The following is a 17034-nucleotide window of genomic DNA, read 5'->3' on the forward strand; positions in this document are numbered from 1 at the left end:
TGATGTTGGGAGTATGTGGTCTTATTAAGATAGTGAAAGACATGTAGTCAGTAGTTACAGAGCAGTGCAAGTATTTGACAATGACTGTTTCATAGGAGAGGCAGTGAAGAATTCATTTCTGTGTTTTCATCAGAGACATAGAGTTCAAAACAATGACTTTGGTCCTAAACTTAGGAGATTTTATACTACAATAAATAGTAGTAAGGAGGATGTGTGGATACATTGTGTTGTGCATGTGGGGGCACACACACACATGCCTGTTGTGGGCAAAGGTATGTGTTATTGGCAGGGTTAGCTCGTTTAGCCAATACTAAAAACAAGGGGTGGGACATAGATCCCAAGTGACTTTGTGATTTTTACTATTAATAATTCTAAAGAAAAACACTGGCAAAATAAGTAAAAATTACAGAGTTTTTCTAGTTTTTAAATCCAAAATCTGTTTATTTTTTCAAGCTACTGTTATTCTTAGTGAAGGGGAATGACAGTTCCTGCCTTTTACAGTGAAGGAATAAAGAGTATTCATGATGTGACTTTTCATTAAAATATGAAATTTTCCATCCTAAGGTCCTCAAAAATGAGTTATTCTACCCTGATCAGAAATGGTCCTCTGGGCATTGGCTCATATGGGATAATTTAATGGAATTTCACATTCTGTAATTGAGACTATATGTTCATCTAATGATGCCAAGCATATTTTAAAAACCCTTCAATGCTGAAGTTTCAGTCTCCTGCCATGATTGTTCATACCTCTCAGTTGATTAGTAATTCTAAGTGACAATGCAAATCAAAGTGAATTTTCATATTGTGTTTACACCATTAGTGAAAATCTAATTAAATATCTAATAATTAATGCAACTCCTTCCAGGAGAGTTAATACATTAGAGAATGTCAATGGGGAATATCCAGTGGGAATATTACCTTCATTGTTGTGTTTCATATTGTGAATTGAGTGAATTATAGTGTATATTATATTTTATATGCATATTTTTTAAAAACTGTGTGGGCAAGACAATCTAGTTCTTGGTACAGTAATGTAATTTTCTTTTAGTTTGACATTATTATATTGATGTCTTACACCAGGTCACCCAGTCAGCTTAGCCAGTAAACATTTAGAGAGTGCCTAATATGTGACCAGCACTGTGTTAAATGTTAGTGATATAGAAAGTGTTAATATAGAGACCTTTTTCTCAAAAGGCTCTTTTCTTAAATTACTAACCATTATAATTAACTTAAGCTTCTAATTTTCAGTGGGGAATTTTTGAGTGGAATTCAGAGAAGGTTATGGTGTGTATTAGAATATCCTTTGGCATTCTATTTCCACATGAGGAGTATTTATCTTCTCCTACTTTTGGGCTTGAACTTGTAACTTGCTTTGGCCCGTAGGCTATCAGCAGATATGATGTGATGCAAGCCAAGGCTTGAAATGTGCTTATGCACTGGGCTTTATATCTTGTACTCTACCTCTACCATGAGGACATGCTGAGTAGACTGATTGGCCTCAAACAATTCAAAGGCACTTAAGATTAAACCTGAACTGAACCCATGTCCTGGAACTAAACCTAAGTGAGGGCATCAGAGTTCTCAGCAGAGCTGGCCCAGTGGGTCAGCAGTTTGAGGTAGAACCCCAGATGAACAATTAGTCAGTGCATAAGAATACTTAGCTTTATAAGCCTCTAAGCTTTGGGATGTTTTGTTGCAGACCCGTAGCTGACAGACACAAATGAATCTGTGGTTTATAGTGATTGCAATAACAGATCTGTTTTTCTTTTTAGATCTTGTATTTAAAAATATTTACAAGAGTATAAATATGTGTTCTCTGTTTTAAGGAAACAGAGGCTTCATCATTATTTAACTACAATTTAAGAACCAAGCAACAAAGGCAGAAACAGTGAAAACATCAATGGTATAAATGTAATAATATGAATGATTCTATTCTGCCAAATGTATCCATGACAATTTCTTAAGTGATCATCAAAGTATGGGCAAATTATTCTCCTCAGAAGGCCCTGTAAGCTCCCTGTGTAGTTAACCAGCTTACATAAACATGGAAGACAGTGATGGAGTTGCTTCTTGATTTAAAAAAAAAGTTCTGTCAGCGTGTTTAGGTAATTTTTTAGAGTTGTGTTTGTGTTTCATCTGAGTTGGCTCAAAAAATGACAAATAGGCAACATAAATATAAAAATTCAAGGACACTAAGAGAAAGAAATATGTGCTAGACTTAAAGCCATTAATATGCAATTGTTAACTCCTTAAAATAAAGCACACTCTTATTTTATATTATACACCTCTAGTCCTTAGAGCTATGTCTTTCATGATGTTGGTATATCATGTATGAGCAATAAATAGTATTATGTGACTCAATGATCACACATAAATATATTACTAATGAAAAGTTAAATGTTTAGGGACCTTTGTATTGTTAGTCCTTGTATAAGTTACTAAATTTACTAAAACAACCTTTTCATGTACATATGTACATTAATAATAGAAAGTCATCTGGCATAAATTAACTGTATTTTCAGTGATTATAGTCACACCTCAAATCTCTGGAAGCAGTTATTTGGTACACTTTGACATGGACCTTTTAAAAACTAGATTAAATTATTATTAGCTGTAAAATCTCTGACAAGAAAATGCTTCTTTCAGCACATTATATATAAATATAAAATTGAAAGAAGGACGTACCCTCCTGTGAGAAAAGCAAATGTAAACATCCAGTTGTGTGGATTAGGTGAAGCAAGGCCCTAGCGTTCACTCTACATACTTTTATAGTGGGCGTTTTTTCACCGTGACTCTTTCACCTCAGGTTGACTAAATGTGACTTGTTCACAACTCAAAATTTAAATAGTTTGAGCTCATGTACGCCTTATGAAAAAAGCGAGATTCAGCATTGCATATTTAACTCTTAAAGTGTAAACTGTCTCATATTTACTATCACACAAAATAACAGAACAAAAATAGGTAAATACAGTAGAAAAATATAAATCTGTAGGCAAAATTGACCTGTAAAAATAAATGGGATTATTCCAACAATGCAAATTAGTTTGCCTGTATACAATAAATTAATGTAGTATGGCACATTAATAGATTACAAAACTACAAGGGGAAAAGCAATTGATCATTTCAGAAGATGCAGAGAAAATACGTGATTAAAGTCCAATACTGGTCCTAATAAAAAGCTCTTAGAAAACAAGAAATGAAAGAACTTCTTTATTCTGACAAAGAATACCTGAAAAAAAAAAAAACAACAAAGTAAACTATTGTGATGAATACAAAAAAGGTAAAAATATTAACTGCAAAATTAGAAACAAGTTAACAATAACCTCTATGACCTCTTCCATTCATCATTGTAAGGGAGGTACTTAAGACCTTAGTAAGAAATAGAATCAAGTGTATTATTTACTAGAATCTGAATGAAGTAATCTAAACTGTTTATGTTAAAAAAACCAAAAAGATAGGTATAAAAAGAGTAGTTTTCAGAGACTAAGTATCAGGTGTATTTCTATGCCTAGAAACAAAATGTTAGAAATGCAATAAACACATACAATTTTAAACACAGAAAAATATGAAGAAAAGAAATTCACCAAATAAAAGTCTTGCATGCCATCCGAAAAAAAAAATATGACTGTGTGGAAATGCATTAAAGATACAAAAGTAACTGGATAAATATAGCTTCTTCATGAATATGGAAAGCCAATATCTTAACCATATAAAATCTTACCAAAGTGATTCAGATTTAATCTCTATGATTAAATTCTGGCAGAGGTTTGAATGGTACTCAACAAACTTACTCTAAAATTTATATGGAAAAAGACACAGCCAATAATAGTCAAGTTATTCTTGAAGAAAATTAGGTGAGTGTAAATTCCAGCCATAAATATTAGCCAGTAACACAGCAGAAAAGATAGAAAAACACACAAATGTGAAACTTTAAGTTTAAACTTTAAACTTTAAGTACAAGTGATGTGGTGTTGGGGCAAGGAATAGCGACTTTATTTGGAAAGCTGGCAGACCGAGAGGATGGCTGACTAATGTCTTGGAGAACCATCCAGATCCAGTCACAATACAGGCTTCTTTTATACAAAACAAAAACAAAAACAAAAAACAAACAACAAAAACAAGGGAGGGTGTATGGTTGGTTGTTGCAAACTTCTTGCTGTAGAAATTCTTTGTTCTTACAGCTGTCCATGTGGGTCAGTTCATGGTGTCCCTGTAAACCTCCAACAAACAAGTGTTATTCTCTATTCTGCAGCTTCTTATCTTTATGTGAGTGCAGAGCTAGCAAGACTAAGCCTAGGAAACAGGGCACAGTGGTCAAAACTAAAGGAACAGATCTAATAAAGAGTCAGATTTGTTCTCCTCTATTACATTAACTTCAGAAAATTATAATATCCTTATAAACTAAAGGTGTACACACACGAACTCCAGCAATTTTTTTCCTAAGTTACCTTCAACCTTCTGCATGTGTTCTGTGTTCACCAAGATAAATATACAAGTATGTTCATAACATCATTGCTTATAGTAATCAAACATTGTAAATAACTCAAATATCCACTTTTTGGAAAATGGATTAATGGAGTAATTTCTAAGTTGCATTCTAAAAATTTCAGTTTTATAAAAACTAATAATTCTAAATATAAAAATTGTAGTAAAGTGAATGTTTCGGGGGAAATTGAACAAAAATATAACATTTAATAAATATAAATGGCAACTTAAACTAAATGATATCATTTTATTGATATATATGTGTGTTCAAGAAATTATAAAGAAAAGCAGGAGAATGCATTTTAAAATCTCAGGATACCTCCATAGTGAAGAAAGAGAGGTAAATAGGATAAAAATAAAAGCACATTAGGGGCTTTAATAATAAAGTACATGCTTTAGTTAATTTCAAAAAGAAGGTTCATAAATTTCAGTTAGCCAGACAATTATCCACTTTTGTTGTTTAAATTTTATCTTACTTATTTTTGTGAAAATAGTACAACTTTAGCCTTAGGAAATTTGTGGACACTTCCTTTCTGACTTACTACATAGTTACTTTTTGTCATTTTTATATGTACCTTTAAAAATATATATTCTGTGAGGTGTACAAATTGTTAGACAAAAGTTGGAAACTCTATAAGAAAATCCTCTCTATACTTTTTTTTGTCTAATTAATCTAGAAAGTTTCAAGGGATTTGTTTGTTTTTATTACTGTAAATCCTCTCACTTTAATTTTGAGTTTCTCAATATCCCGACATCCTTTTTTTTCAGTCTACCCTATATCTACATATATGAGAGGACCAAGACCCTGATGCCACAATCATTCTTCCCAGAGGAAGCCAATGTCCTGGGATCTATAGGACCCAGCAGCATATATAAATATATATTTATCTACACTGGCACATTATAATCACTCATAATTACCTTTGGACTCACTTTTGGTTTTGAATACTCTATATGTCTGGACAAGTGTACAATGGTATTTATCCATTATTACAGTACCACACACAATTGTTTCACTGCCCTAAAAATCCTCTGTGCTTTACCTAATCAATCTTCCCTTTCTCATAACACTTAGCAATTTTTCATCTTTTTATTATCTCCATAGTATTGTTTTTTCCAGAATATCATGAGGTTGGAACCATATAATACATAGCCTTTGTAGATTGGCTTCTTTCACTTATCATTATACATTTAAGGATCTATATTATCTTTCTATGGCTTAATAGCTCATTTCTTTTCAGCACTGAATAATAATCCATTGTCTGATTGTACTATGGTTTATCCATTCTCCTACTGAAGGATATTTTTGTTGCTTCCATGTTTTGATAATTACAAACAAACCTGATGTAAATATCCTTGTGTAGGTTTTCATGTGGACATAGTTTTCAGCTCCTTTATGTAAACTGCAAAGAGTTGACTTGAAGGATTTTATGGTAAGAGCACATTTAGTTCTGTAAGAAACTGCCAAACTATCTTCCAAACTGTTTTAATCATTTTGTATTTCCATCAGCAATAAATAAGAGTTCCTGTTGCTCTACATCTTGGCAGGATGTTTGGTGTTGTCAGTGTTCTAGATTTGGTTAGTCTAATAGGTATGTAGTAGTAACTTCTTGTTTTAATTTGTAGTTTCCTAATGACATATAATGCTGAACATATTTTCATATGTTTGCTTGCTATCTGTTATCTTCTTTGGTGAGGTGTCTGCTCAAGTAAATTGCTCATTTTTTAAATCAGGTTGTTTAATGTTCTATTGTTGAGCTTTTTAGAATTCTTTGTATATTTTGGCTAATAGTCTTTTATCAGATATATTTTTTGCAAATACATCCTCCCAATCTGTTTCATGTCTTATCATCCTTTTGACAATGTCTTTTGCAAAGAAAACAAATTGTGATTTTTTTAAAAGTTCAGCTTTGAAATTATTCCTTTCGTTGATCATGCCTTTGGTGCTTTATCAAAAAGAAAAGTGAACAAAGTCAAAATATGGACTAGATAATCCTTTAAATAACAGAACCAAATTTCCAAAGATGGAGCAAAATACCATAATGTACCTATAATATAAAAACCAGTTAAAATGACTAGTTTCTTGATATAAAGTAGAAAATATATAAAAATATATAATCAGAAAAAATTTAACTACAGAATAATAACTATCAGGAAAAAACAACAAACAGGTTGTTTTTTATATAATATTGGCAAAACTGGATTAAAGAAGACAGCTTCTTGAAATTTATGTTTTGTAGAAAAGTCATCCTGAATTTTATATTCTAGAAATAGCCAAAATATTATACAAGTATGAAATAAATGAAGTTATCTTCAGTGATATAAAGAATGAGGGGTTTAATGCCTGAAAAACACATCTGAAGGAAAAACAAAAGAAAGTCACACAAAAAAATGAAAATAAATGAACAAAGTTTTATGAGGAAAACAAAATAGACAGTCATAAATAAATTAGTCAATAATACATATGGATAAGCCTAAATTGAGTCAATTTTCCTATTAAAAGACATTAAAATGCATAGATTCTCAGATATTTGGGGGGAATCTCTATGATATTTGGAAGAGGAACACTTAAACATGCTACAAAAATTATTGAAAATAAAATATGGAAAAAGAAACACCAGAAAGAAATACCTATTACTATAAAAAGTAGTTATATCAGTTTTAGATTTAAGCAACATAAAAGAGCAAGGGTAAATATATTGGAAATGTCGTGTTTTATTTCTCAGTTTGGGTGGTAGAGTAATGGATATATATTTTATAATCATAACCTGTATGTATCAAATGTTTCATAATTTAGAAATGCAAATAAAAAAATATAATCAAATCTTACTGTAATGTAACAAATAATTAAACATTTTTTTGCATGTAATTCCTGGGTATTAGTTATGTGTGTGTATGTTATATATATGAATGTTTTTGTCCTAGAATCAAATTATGCACACAATTTTGCTCTATGAACATTAGACATTCTATATTGAGAATCCCTTATGGTTTTAAAAGACTTTAAATATAATTAATAACAAAGTAAATTTTTATTTGTTAAAACCATAAGAAATATAATTACTCAGCTTTACTGATGCTGTTACATTGTTTTTAATGCTTCACACTGGCATTTTTCTATTAAAATAACCATTCTAATATCTCTTTATTTATGCATTTGAAACGACTTTAACTTTGTAATTAAATTCTCAAAAATCTTTAGTGAATAATATAGGTTATGAAATTTAGAGACAGAAAAAATATTACTCACAAGCCCATAATTAACTAAATTTAATCTTTGATATAGAGACTTCCAGAACGGAATCATTAAAAATGTACTCAATATTGTAATCATAAATTTTGCACAGAAATTTTAAAATGTTTTACATATCCAAGAAGTCATTAACTCTGTTTTCCTTTTCTTCTTTTTCCCCACTACTTATACCTGATATGGATCAGTCTTGAAGGGATCATCAAGAGGACATGACTGCTGGAATGTGTTTCACTTGCCTTCTCTGAAGAAGCCCCACCAAGTACTCAGCCTTGTGACAGTAATGTGCTTGTTGCCAAGACTACCTGGACAGTTTTTTAAGGCTTTTATATAAACTTTTAAGATTCTGGTGGGGTTGCGAGGAGACTCTTGTGGCTGCTCAAGACAAGTCTCATAAGTAAGTTATCTTGCTGAAAAGACCTGCCACCCACTAAACTGCAGTGCTCTGCTTCTTCCTATGGTCTCTCCTTCCTCTCTGTGTTGGACCAGTTCGTGGATCATCAAGCAGACTGGGCTGAAGTACATCCTCCAGCAATTCTCTCTGTGAAGATGTCTGGGTGTAAATTTTTTGGCATCCTTTTTATTTCTAGAAGTATATTTGGTTATCACTCTCACAACTGCTAATTTGTCCAGATGCATAGTTTTAAGCTTAGAGTGATTTATCTTCCATTCATCATGATGAAAATGTCTCTCCTTACACAGATTCATTATCACGGTGGCCCAGTTTTTTTTTTTTTATTTCAATTCGAAATTATATAGGCAGAGGTATCTTTTCATCAATTGTGACATCAATGTTTTGGACAATTTTAATATACATGCTGTTTACTGAAATAAAATTGTATAACGTAAGAGTTGTGGGTTAAGTTTTATTTGGGGCTAAATGAGGACTATAATCTAGGAGACAGCACCTCAGGTGGCTCTGAGGAACTTTTCTGAAGAGGCAGGGGGAAACTCAGTATTATATATGTAATTTTAGTGAAGGGGAGTATGTGCAGTCAAACACACATTGAGTTCTTTTGCCAGTTATGAGGAGCAGACATCACTGTTAATGAATTTAGTGCTCTTCTAGATATAAGGAGATGCAAGAATTGGGGCTCATAAAATTTTCTCCTGAAAACATCTATCTGAATCTCTATTTTGTCAGTTTTCCCACAGCACAAAGTGCCCCATTCCTAATCTCCACCGTGAACTTTCAGGGAGTGTTGGAGGTCAGCGGCTACAGTGGCTCGTGATTGGTTACAGTACCAAGCAGAGGTAGATGGCAAATGGTATAAATGATTATTCTCCTTAACATTTTTATTTGAATTATTTTTGATTACTTTTTTCTCCATTATAATTTTATATTTTACTTGAAAATATAAAGACTTATGATTGATAAAAATTCACTGTTAAATCTTTTATTTGTAAATATTAGAAAAGAAAGTTATTTTTGCTATCTCAAGTTTTTTATACATTTTCTTTTAATTGTATCTGTGTTATGAACCATAAAATAATCAATAATGCAAATTGATATAAAGTAACATGCATTTACAAAATCAAACAAGTTAGACTGAAATATCATTTTAAGAATTATTTTTATTTATTGGCATTTATTTTGAAATATTTTCAAAATAGACGTGATCCTCACTTTGTCTACCTGTAGATTCAATACCCTTTAACATAGCATTTATATAATCTTGTCTTACTTCTTACATTTTAAAAAATGTATCCTTTTCTTAGTACTTACTATTATTTTTTTAGGATAAATATATAGTTACCATTCCTTCTGATTCTTTGAATGTCTTAGTATTACTTTGGCTTAACTACAAACATAACAACCTTAGTGGTAACACAATTATAGAATTATAATATTTTCCTCAAAGCTTTATAGCTATTTCCATAATATATTGTGGCTAGTCAGTCTTTAATAGAAGAACACAAGGCTATTCTTTGTTTTCTCTAGAGAAGTAATTTTGTTTATATTTTTTTGTGGTCCACTTTTAAATTTAACATTTTGAAATAGATATAGATAAATATCTATTTTGCATTATAATTAAGCTTTAAACGTGGTATATTCTTTTACTTATGTTGATATGCCTATTTCCCTGCCCTGGGAACAGATCTGGGTATCCAACAGTTTGGCACATTTTCTTGGTTGTTCTCTGATTGCTAAGAGTCAGGTCATACCCATACTTTAGCAACTGCACTGGATGACTGAATTTCTAATGTTATTTCCTTCTTTTGAGCTGCAGTTTCATTAAATTTATGTATTATTTATTGTAGAAGCAAATAAAAGCTTATATTTATAGGTAAATGGCATAAGTTTTAGTGGAATGTGGAGGTCACAATACACATGTTTAGTTGATATAGATCTTTACTCTAAATAATGATGAAATTTTTTGATGTTAAATTGCCTTCCTGCTTTCCTTCCCTCTTCTTTTCTTTCTTTTTGATTGGTACTTTTTGCTCTAAAGTTTATTTTTTTGGCAAAATCTTATTTGAATTGATACAGAGATGAAGGATACACACACACACATAAATGTCTATATAAACTCTACTAAATAAATAATCATAAAATCCCTGTTTCTCAAATCAATTCAAAATATTTTAAGAATGCTGCTTTCCTTGAATTAAACTTAATTCTTCTCCTCACTTATTTATTAAGCAGCATTCCTTTGTCATGCAGTGACTATAGCCTTGTTCTTCCTGTAAGTAATTGTGTTTTATAAATTTGTAAGCAACCAGAGTGATTTCAGAATTTGTTAAAGATTTACAAAAAATTGACATGATCTTAACCACATGCTGCTATTGCCAATGTGCCCTTTAGAGTGATGTTTTTACTAAAAGCAATGTCTGACTCCTTCACATTCCTACAATAATGGCCTTATTATTATACTACAAAAGATGACATCTTCAAACAAAAAATGTCTAACTCTATAACAATATTCCATGAATTCACTTATTACACAATATTAACAAACTGCTTAAAGAATGAATCAAAACCATATAAGATATTATTTCTCATGTATTGGAAAAAAATTATACGATGAAGTAAATTAAATCTAGTAGTGTGAAAACATTCTAAGCCTTTCTAATGATAAAAACTTTAAACATAAAATATTCTACTTCAAAAATGCTTTCAGAGATGTTATAAATGGTGAGAGGATGTATATATCATATATAGTTTTCTGTTTATGAATTTGATTATATTATAGCAATGGAACAGTGTAATATTAAATTTTAAAAAATGCATATCAATTGAAGATATAAATTAACCTCAAATTTGGGTTGTAAATAATTTTATATTTAGCTTTCAGTTTTCTTTATGTGTTTTTATATAATTTCAGGAAAATAATTATCATATATAAATGTACACATCTGAGTCTGTATCTAATATGTCTCAATCTCAAGAGTTCTAAAACCCCTCAATTTCCTTCTTTCCTTCCTTCCTCTTTCCTTCTTTCCTTTCTTTTTTTCTCCCTTCTTTCCTATTCCTTTATTGGTAATTTGGGGTATAAAAGTTAATTGTTGGCAATATTTTATCAGAATTTTTAATGTGAATGAAGGATGAGAGATATATACATATATACACACACACATATAGTGATGATCCAACTTGGAATAAATATTCCCATATTTCTATGAAAAATTATGAATGCATTTAACTATAGTATGTTATTCCTTAACATTTTTCATAATATACAGTATATGTACTTACAACTTTATACTGTGAACTTAATTGTTTAATATCTACCTTCATGCATGGAAGAGTTTTTATGTTATTATAACGTATACTTTAATAATGTGATAAAGGAGAATGACATGGTGTTAAGAAATTATGTTAATGTAATGGGCTTTATGAATTCACAAATTAGCTGAGCACTGAGAGAGATTGGAATTAGATAGGCAAATCTCTTGAGGGGAGTAGGGCATTGATGTGTAAAAGATTATTTCTGAGAGTGAGAATAGCATGTGTATGGCCCTGTAGCATGAGGGAACATAGTAAGTACGAGGATTGTAAGACGTATATCTATGGTAATGATCATGAAGGTGAACAAGGAGTGATTTGAGGCAACTAACAAGGGTAAGGCCAAATATATAACAGTCAGCATATTACAGCAGGCTGTCCGGCGAGCCGGCCCTCCGCCCGCGCCGCGGGGTGGGCTAGCGCCCCGCGGGGGTCTCGGGCTCCCAGCCCACTGCCCCGCCTCCCCGCCACCCGCTAGGCGTCGTCCGGGGACGCCCCTTGCCGAGAGAGACCCTCAATCACAAGTCACCCCGCCCTCCCCACCCTCCTCGCCGTGCCACGCAACCCCGCCCCCGAACCGCCCTCCCGATCTCCGTGCAGTACCCCTCGCCCCTCGCCGGGAAGAAGTGACTCCAGCAGCCGTGGCGGCTCTTTGGGCCCAAGGGGCGGGCGCGGCAGCCATTGGCGGAGGCCGCTGCCTCCGGCTGTCAATCCCGCGGCCCGGCCCCGCCCCACCGGCGGAGCGTGGCAGGACGCAGGGCCGCGGGGGCTGTCGGGATGGCTCCAAGATGGCCGCGCGCTTGGGGTCCGCACCTGCTGGCGGCCTCGAGCCCCGTTAACTGCCACCGCTGCTGACCGGAGCCGCCAGTCGGCCTGGCGACTCCGTGGGCTGTCCCCGCGGGGCGGGAGGCCGCCATGGCGACCCTGGAAAAGCTGGCGAAGGCCTTCGAGTCCCTCAAGTCCTTCCAGCGGCCACCGCCTCAGCCCCCTCAGCCGGCACCGCAGCCGCCGCCGCCTCACCCGGTACCGCCGCCGCCTCAGGCCCCTCAGCCGGTACCGCCGCCGCCTCAGCCCCGTCAGCCAGCACCACAGCCGCCGTCGCCTCAGCCGGCACCGCAGCCGCCGCCCCCTCAGCCGGTACCGCCGCCGCCGCAGCCTCAGCCCCCTCAGCCGGCACCGCAGCTGCCGCCGCCTCAGCCCCCTCAGCCGGTACCGCCGCCGCCGCCGCCTCAGCCGGCAACGCAGCCTCCACCGCCGCCGCCGCCGCCTCAGCCCCCTCAGCCGGCACCGCAGCCGCCGCCGCTTCAGCCGGTACCGCCGCCGCCTCAGCCCCCTCAGCCGGTACCGCCGCCGCCTCAGCCCCCTCAGCCGGCACCGCAGCCTCAACCACCGCCGCCGCCGCCGCTCAGCCCACTCAGCCGGCACCGCAGCCTCAACCGCCACCGCCGCCCGTCCACCGTGGGTCAGGAGCCGCTGCACAGACGGTGAGTCCCTGCTGGCCCCTCCCCAGCCCTGCGCGGGTCTCCGTCCCTCCCTCGGCCTCCCCCGAAGGCCCCGAGGCGGTCCGGGCCCCAGGCCTCTGCTTTCCCGGCTGCGAAACTCGGGAAGGAACGGGGCTGTGTTGTGATCCGAGGCCGCGCGTCCCGTTCGGCTTCCTCTGGGCCACTCCCCACCCCTCTCCTTCTCCGGGCCAGGTGTAACATTTTGTCTTCCCTTTTCAACTGAGGGTTTAAAACAGTGTTTCAGATAACTGTCAAAACGCTATGCATGCAAAGCCCTAGGTTAACTTAAGGGAAGGAGTAGGAGAGAAGAGGGGAAGGAGCGAAGTTCACTGGTCACTTCTGTGGGGGTGGGTTAGATGGTCACAGTGGTGAACGCTTAACTGCTACATGGCCCCGTGCGCTTACCAGCATAGTCGTTACTGTTACTAACCCCGGACAGCACTGGTGTTAAGGAGGCATGACCACGGACCGTGTGCTCATTGAGCTTAATTTTACACAAACTAAGATTTCCACAGAATCAAGACAGGCAGTAAACGACAGCTGCAGAGGACAGCTTGTGCAGGTTTGGGGAACAGCATGGCATGATCAGAACTTTAGTTTGACTGGCTTGAAATGTAGAGGGAAAGGGAAACTTCACACTGATGAATCAGAGAGGAGATAGCTGTTTTTATTAAACTAAAATGGTTAAATGAGCCTTGTTGGTTAATGATTTGCCTTAGCAATGTGAATTTGGATTCTGCAAGTATTGTATAAGTTCTGTAAGAAGCTTGTTTTAAAATTTCAAAACTCTTAAGATATTAGAAGTTCAGTTTTATTTTATAAGAATTTTTTAAAAAGTGTTTATTTAACTCAATTAGAACTGAGTTCCTTTAACATAGACTTTATTATCTCATGTATTAATACCCTCTAGAGGTACAGAATGAAAAATGTGATTTATAAACAGACACATACAGACACAAGGAAAACAGAGTATGTAGCTTCAGTAACAGTTTAAGAGAAAAGTCAGAAACAGAAATTTTCCCTGGTCAAAATATCAAAAAAAGCATCTGGGGCTTATATCCTTTAATTGATTTGAGCTCTAAATGGACAAATACACAATTTTTTTTTTTAATTGCTAAGAACAAGATTCTTTTTCACGTTGAATAATGATTTTGGAGTTTAAATAAATACCAACAATAGAGCTATGAGGGAGGAAAAATATAAAATACTGATTTTTTTTTTTAATCTCACCGTAAGGTGCATTCTTAAATACATAGGAGAGAACTGTCATGATTTGCACAACTCGCTTGCAAATAGTTCAACAGTATTAACAATGATTGAATTTAGATGGTGGGCATATGGGAATTTATCATCCTATTAAACAGTTTTCTGTACTTCTGAGACTTAGAATAAAACATTGGAAGGAACCTGTTAGACATAATGCTCTATGTGAAGTAATTTGTTCCCTTTGTGAAATTCTAGGAAGGTTAAATTGCATGTTCATAACATCAAGAAAATCACAAGCATTTACGATGTAATCAGAACTACCTGAGGATCTGTGAAACTTGGTGAGTTGGTGGATTTTTTAAAATGTCTTAAAACATTTTGTTTTTACAAAGATTACAGGAGTAAGAGAAGATAAATTTTAATCAACTCTTAATATTTTTTTCCTGGTTGATGTGATATAATTAAATGTGGGGAAAAAAAGGTAAATTCTAAAAGGAGACACTACCTTGATGGTTTTCTATGGAGGAAACTCAAGCAGGAGGAAGTTTAATTTAAAAACATAAATTACTGCTCTTTATAATACATTCTAAGTTGTCATTCTTTTGAATGCCTTCCTTTCCAAACAGGTGTGTTATTCTGGGAGATCATCAGGACTTCTGGGTATTTGGAGGTACTGACCTAACCAGTGGAACTGCTGATTTATAAGAAGTTGTCCAGAATTTTGGAAAACTGATTAGTAGAGGTAAATAATATTTCCTTGGCAAGTGATGACAGAAAGTGACTTGAGTGAATTTTCCTTTGTTTTTAGGCAGATGTACCTAACCATGTATGTTAACAATGATTACAGGCTGGAGACCGAGAAGAACTACCATTTTTGCCAGCTGGGATGCAGAAAAATTTGGACTTCTGGGTTCCACAAATGGGCTGAGGTAACTAAGACAGAAAACGTATCTTCTTGGTCAACATGTATCTCAGGGTAATCACAGATGTGTTCCATTACCTGATATTGTTTTAATTTGGATAAATACTCAAGAAAATTTAAGAAATAGAGTTTGCTTTTGCTTTTACATCAGTTTGGTAAAACAGAACAACCTCTTAATTACTAAGTACAAACCAAGTTTTTCATTATTTTTAAAATATTTTAGTTTCTATTTGTATTTGTTTTGTGATAAGTAAGTAAAATCTGTAAGCTCAGAAAATAGTCAAACCTAGGAAGCTGCTTCTGACAAGTGAATTAGCTTATTGAAAATCTGATATAGATCCTTGGCATTAATTTTCAAGTTTTTACAGTTTCCTTGGATTTCTTCTATCTAGGAAAACAACATGCTCTTTTAAGATGACTATACTCTGATTATAGTCTCTCCTTTATGGATTCCGTACTAAATTGTAACCATAGGTATATTTTACCATTTACAAAAGTGCCTGATTGGGAAGTATAATACAATCATTTTGTAAATTGAATTACTCTAAAATTTCAAGGATTTATTTTTAATTCAATTATGATTAATTTTCATTTGTCACTGGCTCTTAATGCTTTATTTTAAAGTGTCTTTCATAGGCCCCCTTCTTTCATCTTCTTCCCTTAGGCTCTCTGTCCAGTAACTCTAAGTTCTTACATGTTCATGGTAGGCTTGTGTGTTTTTTTTTAAAGGCAGGTGCACCAAAAAGCACTTTCCTGTGACTATCCTCTGTTTTGTTCATCATTTATGAGTCCAAATTTTATAGAATTGATTTGAAGGATGTCATATCTTTCTTATCATTGTGTCTGGTTTTTAAAATGCTTTCCTTCTGACTCATTTCTGCATACTTTAAAATAATAATATGAATCAAATAAGTATGGGAATAAAATCACAGTTACTTGTATCACATTTGATTCCATTTATATTGCAAAGTCTTATTATTATGTTGGTGTTATGAACATGCATTTCATAATACACTTATTTAGATGAATCAGATCTTATTCATTAAGGTCATTTACTTTTAGAAATATGTAATTTCTTGTGAATACATGTATATAGAAATACATGTGTCTTTCTATAATTTAAGCAGCTTAGAATACAGATAAAATAAATCCAAGATACAAGATAATATGCCTTGCATTAATTTAAATTCATGTGAGTTAAAAGACAATTTGAATATTGTTTCCCATTTTCTACTAGCTTCTTGATCATATTCAGCAGCACATTTACCTTTACATATATTTAAGGAATCTTTTTTATTTCTACTGTAGCTCTGTCATAATGGAAACTCTGCAGCAGAATCAGCTGTCATCTATCCCGTGTGGCCAAGTGCAGAGGTGAGAATTCTCATTTGTGGGATGACCACTCACAGCTTTAAATGTTTTTACTGTAACTGCTCTTATAAGGTAGCAAGCTAGAGAGAGAGAGAGAGAGAAACAGAGAGAAGAAAAGAGTTCTCTCTGCATATTCCCATGTGTGTGATGGCATTAGTCTTCTTCTGCTGTATTTTTCTAGAATGTGTGTGCGTGTGTGCATGTATGTGTGAGAGAGAAATGTCTTGTCTTTGTCCTAATAGCCACTCTTCTCTCCCTCTAGTTTTTTCTCTATCCTCCCCTCCTTTCTTTTTCTTTTTCATCAATACCTTCTCTTTCAAAAAATTCTTGATAAATCAAATTTCCAACTTCCTCACTTTTAATATGGTAAAGTTACTTGGATCCCCAATGTCAAGGGATCTCATACTTTAATGTCTGTAAGGATTGCCAGGGACACCTTTTAAAAGTACAGATTTCCAGGCCTTACTTTGAGCAGTTCTCTTCCAGTAGATCCAGGGTGAGGCTGAGCATCTCCGAGCCTTCTCCCTTCATATTATGGTGCAGGGGATCAGGGGCAGTTTTCCTCTGGGTC

General features: G+C 35.3%; 2 long non-coding RNA genes across 6 annotated transcripts in view; one reads left to right on the forward strand and one right to left on the reverse strand.

Annotated features, from left to right (window-relative positions):
- Positions 1 to 17034, reverse strand: part of LOC135320488 (uncharacterized) — a 46352-nt gene that overhangs the window by 11003 nt on the left and 18315 nt on the right. The window lies entirely within an intron of this gene.
- Positions 12819 to 16975, forward strand: LOC135320497 (uncharacterized). Of its 4 annotated transcripts, XR_010379657.1 has the most exons (5): positions 12827 to 12946; positions 14426 to 14511; positions 14797 to 14912; positions 15018 to 15099; positions 16401 to 16975. It is a non-coding gene; the product is annotated as an uncharacterized LOC135320497 (long non-coding RNA). The 4 variants fall into 4 exon arrangements; XR_010379654.1 differs by having other exon boundaries at positions 12819 to 12946; positions 14426 to 14912; XR_010379656.1 differs by lacking the exon at positions 12827 to 12946 and having other exon boundaries at positions 14271 to 14511.

Source organism: Camelus dromedarius, unplaced genomic scaffold (genome assembly GCF_036321535.1).
Source record: "Camelus dromedarius isolate mCamDro1 unplaced genomic scaffold, mCamDro1.pat HAP1_SCAFFOLD_117, whole genome shotgun sequence".
Lineage (NCBI taxonomy): Eukaryota > Metazoa > Chordata > Mammalia > Artiodactyla > Camelidae > Camelus > Camelus dromedarius.